The sequence below is a fragment of the Lactuca sativa genome, chromosome 6 (genome assembly GCF_002870075.4).
Source record: "Lactuca sativa cultivar Salinas chromosome 6, Lsat_Salinas_v11, whole genome shotgun sequence".
NCBI classification, from domain to species: domain Eukaryota; kingdom Viridiplantae; phylum Streptophyta; class Magnoliopsida; order Asterales; family Asteraceae; genus Lactuca; species Lactuca sativa.
In genome coordinates this window covers 43,738,335-43,744,425 of record NC_056628.2, presented here as the reverse complement: position 1 = coordinate 43,744,425, position 6,091 = coordinate 43,738,335, and positions in this window count along the sequence as shown.

Sequence of the window (6,091 nt, the reverse complement as noted above, 5' to 3'; positions counted from 1 at the left end):
AAGTTATGTCAGTAAAACATATCTAAGCTTAAAAATCAACTTTTTACAAAAAAAAAAAAAAAAAAAAAAAAAAAAAAAAAAGTTGTGTTCTGTTCACGGACCGTTTTTCGCTGCTTAAACTTCATATATTTCAAAAATATTCGATATGAAAATAGTTCAGGTCTATATCTTTTTAAGGACTACTCGCACGCGTTCATATGATTTTTCCACAATTTATGGTGATTTTTACAAAATTGCCTATCATTTTAGAACATTTTCAGACCAGGCTATAAAAATGAACATTTTCACTCTAGTTAGGAACCACTTAAGGCCATGGAAAAATATTATGAACAAATTAGACTCGTTTTATAAGCTCTGAGAGTTTTTGGATCCAAATTTCGACTTACGATAATTTTTCTAAAATCATGGACAGAAAAGTCAAAAACTAGAAATTGTCTTCATCATACAAAATGTTTTTATACTTATGTTAAGATGTAAGTTTATATGTTATAATCTTTTGAAACATCTAAAGATGATAACTTACATGTATTTATATATGTGATTATATAAATGGACTTAGCAAAACATTCATAATAAACTATAATTGCTATAGTTTACGGGTCACAAATACTACTTTATCATTTTGCACGAACCATATAATTATTTAAAGGTATATTTATTTTTACACAATGTAACCACTATGGAAGGGTAATACTTTCATTTGCAAAAAGAGTTTTTGGAGGATGGGGCATCGTCACATCACCTTATTTATTTTGTCATATGCTTTTGATATCATGTAGACAATGCTTTTGAGCATAATGTAAACTTATTAAATATTCAATACAATGGTTGTAATGCTTTGATCGCTACTATTCACTTGCTATGATACTGTACATGAAAATCATCCTCCCCCAGACGTTTCCGCCGTTCTGGTTTGGGGGTGTGACATATTTCGATTTCTTTTTGTTTGTGTGCTTGAATACGAGCTTATCGGCGATGGCGGTCGGCCGTGGGTTCCACATTTGGTTTATCACTAGGACGACATAGGGCCAGAGAGATCTTGGTTAGATCAAACCTCTAAATTTCAGTCGGTATGGTTGATTTATAGGATGAAATTGTTCACCAGATTATCGGGCATGAACGTGGAGTCTTCGGATTATGGTTGAGGAATTAGCTTCTCATAATAGGCTTAATTGATGTTTCTATGATGGGGTGTACATTTTCTCTAAGGAATAAATCGACAATGGTTTTAGAAGTGGTCGTTTGGGTGGGGCATCGATCAAGTGTTGTGGCAGATGAGAGATCAATTGTTAGGCGTGTATTTCAAGAATAGAATTTGAATTTGAAGACATTGGGGTGGAACTGCAAACCATGGTTAAAGAGGATTGTCGGCCAATGAAATTGGAGTAGGACCTGAAGGACCCGCTGGAAAGTCATGGTGTATATAATAGAAATTTTCTAAGGTTCGATTTCGAGGATGAAATCTAACTTAAGTGGGGGATAATTGTAAAACCTGTTTCCCAAAATAGATCAATTAAGAGCTTAAAGGGATCCAGGGTATGGTTTTTAGGAAAAACCTTATGTCACAACGTCATGAATGGAGCACCACGACATGGCATGCCAATACATGAAACACGTATCCGGATGGCTTCCATGACATGGCAGTGGGTGAAGCCCAAGCCTATGGTTTTTAGGGTTTCCTTCATAGTTAAGCACCTAATCTATGGGATTAGGGCATCTTCTTTGGCCTCCAACCCCTCACCATGAAAGCCTAGCCTCAATGAATATTAGTAAGCTTGTTCTTTTGATTTGAAGCTTATTCCTTGGATTTTAGTGAAGCTTGAGAAGAAGGAAATTTACAAGGAACCAAGGAAGCAATGATATGGTTTGGATCCATCATTCTCTTTAGTTTTCTAAGCTACTTGGGTTATAAAGTTCTCACCCTAACGACTCTTATTCTAGGTTCAATTTTGTGGTCATTTTTTGAGTGGATTTGGTTCTTTCCATGAATTCTCTTGGAGTTCGAGGAACTCTAGAGCTTGATATGGCTCTTTAATGGTCAATAAGTTATGTTGAGTGAGAAAAAGGCCTTAGTTTCGATGATTCTTGGTCTCATGCACAAGTTTTGGCCCTATTAAGAACTTAATGGACTTAGGGTTGTAGATCTAGCCTTAGAATGGAGTCCTAATGGATAAAGTTGAAAATTTTATCCATTAAGTCATTAAAAAGAAGAAGATCTGAAGTTTTAGGCTTAGATCTGTAAGGATTAAGCTGTTAATGAAGAATATGGCAATCTACCAGTTCCCACAATGTGAAAATGGGCATGCCACGACGTGATGGTTCTCTACTTCATGACTGTTATGTCTTGGTATTTCTACGACATGGCCAGGAGGTCTCCACGTTGTGGTGAGGGTTGACTTGGTTGACCGTTCACTTTTGACTAGTTTGACTTTGGATCAAACTTGAAGGAATTGGGTTATTGATTAAGGATTTATCTATATCGGTGTCATTCAGTTCGTGAGAGTGATTAGTGCAAGGAAGTGGGGGTGTTGTTGTACTTCCATGGGTCTTCGTTCAGGTGAGTCTCCTCACTATACTATGTATTATAGTATATATATATATATATATATATATATATATATATATATATATATATATATATATATATGTATATATATATATATATGTATATATATATATATATATATGTATATGTACGTTAGGATAAATGAGTAATGGTATGTTGGTTAGAGTACCAAGGGTCAGTGATCCTCTACTTGAGTGCTCTAAGGGTTGTACGTAGTCATGTAGGATAGCTTGAGAACTCTTGATCTAGGCTCTCTTACATGTTCCTTGTTTGGTTGTGGGTCTAGAGTAGGATAACATGTTTGAATGTCTATCCCACCTCTAATTACATATAGTTATGCATTCATTAGTGATTTGTCAGTAGTTATGTAGAGTACTGTATAAGGCTCGGTATGTCGTAGTGAGATGATATACAATTAGACTAGTTTAGAAGTTGTTTGTGTTTATGTTCTTCCTCTATTGCTTGTTTGTTTTATATGTCGGTATATGTGGTTGGTTGGCTGGAGGCGGTCCTACTTTGTGTTGTAGGCCAAGATGCACGGGCGGCCCAGCAGTGTGTTGTAGGCCAGGTGTGGACCAACTATATGTTGTAGGCATGGGAGGGTGACCATTCGTGGACTGGAGGCCCAAGGGAGCAAACTAGCTATACTGTAGGCATTGCGAGGCGGTCATGTTAGATTGTACGCTCGGTAGAGCGGTCTAGTCATCATCTAGTCCCTGCGAGGCAGCCTAGGAAGACTAAATGCTCATGTGTATATGTATTGTATGTGTATTGTGGTGTGTGGTATTTTGGGGGAACTTACTAAGTTTTAGCTTACGGTTGTGGATTAAATATTTTTTAGGTACCATTGGTGATCATGGGAAGGCAAATGCGTGACTGTACACACTTATCAACAACAATGCAGATTTCACAGTATTTATATTACTCTGATTTTCAAACAACTGTATTTTGGAACAACTAAGCTTTCATAACTTGGATTTTATGTAAATGATGAATTTACCTTATTTAAAAATGATTTTTTTTAAAATGGGACGTTACAATGATAATATACAACAATAATAATTACATAATTCCTACAAGAATAAAATAAAGCAGAGGAATAATTAAAGGTTGATAATAAGAGCCATTTTAAAATGATGAGGGAAGGGATACAAGTAAGAAACACATTAGAAGGATGCTGATAAAATCTTTGGAACATATGAAAATATTTGATTATGAATGACATGACAATATTTTGTTTGTTTGAATATTGGTTATTTTTTCTTTACTTTGAACAATAAATATGGTTGTAAAATAATAGTATGGTTTTAAGGTTTGAATGGTCAGTGAATGTTTCGTAAAACAATAGTTATATATAGAAAATAGATATGCTTTGAACAATCGAAAATATGATGCTTTTCGATCAATTGGTCATGATTTGAATTGTTTATCAAATATAATGGAAATTTCCTGCTTCCATCTCTGGAACCCTCATGTGTAATATCAATAGTTGGTGGAATCGGGTTCCAACATCAAGGTGGTAGAATCATTAGTTGGTTGAATCAGGTTTCAACATCAAGCAACTCTCTTTTTGACCAGGTTCGCTTCCAACTCCGAAATCCTCACATGTAATATTGAGTCTATCTCGGTTGTGCTCTCTGCTGTCTTCTGGACTATTTGGAGATACCAATGTGATAATGTTTTCAATGGAAAAATTAAAAAGTGTCACTTGTTGCTAGTGAAGAGAATTTGTTGGCATTTGTCTGGATGAAAAATAGACATAGAAATGACATTTTTCTTAACTGGTATAAATGGTGTAATAGCCCTTTTACGGGAATGTTTCAAATTGATATAATTCTAGCTACTAGCTATCTTCTTTTCAATAAACTTTTTGTTGTTTAAAAAAAATAATAGAAACGACATGCTATTATTATAATGTTTATTTCATGCTAGTAGTGAAAGTGAAATTCATATATACTTTGAAAAATACAAAATTGCAAAAATGGTCCCTATGGTTGGCATTTTTATCAGCTTTTGGTCCAAAACGAAATGGTGGTGCACCACTGGTCCAAAATTGGATCTTTCTATTGTTTTTGGTCTTTGTACACTTAAAAAGATGATTATGCCCTTATAATTTTTTATTTTTCATTTTCTTTAATTGTTGAAATACAAAAATAATTTAATTTATACTTTTTTAACTTACAAAAAAATAAAAAAGGACTCACCCACCCTTTTACTCTTCTGTCTATCTCAACAGAAACATACGCACACATTCACTAGAAACGTCACCCCTAATGGATGCCAATGACCATCATTCGCCACCAACTACCACCATTCACCGCCAACCACCATCATCTGCCGCCAACCACCTCCATTTTCATCACCCGTACCCCCATCTCTCAATCATTAAACCAGTAAAAGTTCACCAGCGGCCACCATACCATCGTTCACCACCACTATTTGTCGTAATCCACCCCACCCATATCGTCCTTTCTCGCCCTGCCTCGTTGGAAACCACTAAGAAAGCTGAAAACCACCATTAACAACTCCCTTTCTTGCTTAGATCTAAACCAAGTGATCGTAAACATACTCAGTGCCCAAATTAGTGTAAGGGGTGCTCAAACCCAAAAATTAAACCCCACCCCCAGCGTCGTTTGTTACCACCATTCGCCATCAACCACCTCCATCCCCCCACATTCACCCTCACCTCTCTTTCCTTAACTTGATGACCCTCTACCACCACTATTCGTCGAGCTCCACCATCTTCTCAGCATTCATGAAGACCTGATTTTGCATCCCATCCCAGTCTAAATCAAACAAATCAATAGTTTTAAAGAACAGATCAGTAGCGCTAGGTTGTTGGAAATCTCCGTCGATGACTATCCCTACTAGGCACTATTACATCCCTATGGAGAACCCTAACCAAACCTCGAACCAAAACCCTTATCCAAGGGTGGCGACGTTAGGGTTTCAGAAAATGAGAATGGTGGCGGTGGAAGGAGATGTACAGAAGCTAAAAAATATGGTGGTAGCGGAAGAAAACCCTCATCACTAAAAGATGCAGAACGACGGCTGAAAACTCAAAAGCTTCGTCGAGCCCCACCATCTTCTACAACGACATCATATCCCATTTTTCTGACTTTCCATTACATATCTTGTTTTTCTGGAAGGGACGCTAGGTCGTTTAGGTAAGTGATGGTGGCGGTAGAAGTCTAACAGGTGGTGTGGTTCAATAACGATGGTGGTCCAGTCTCCAACACAATGAAGAGAGAGATAGAGAGAGAGAGAGAGAGAGAGAGAGAGAGATATTTAATATCTTTAAGAGTGATGAAATTTTATTTTATATTTATTTTTTAATTATATAGTATGAATACAATTAAAAGAAATAAAAAAAGAATCAGTTAAGGGTATTTTTGTCATTTTAGGTAACCAAAACCGCACAAAAATGTCAACCATAAGGACCAAAAACACACGAAATATCTAAAATTGGATCATTGATGCACCACCAAACTTTTTTGGACCATAATCGCAAAATTTTGACAAACA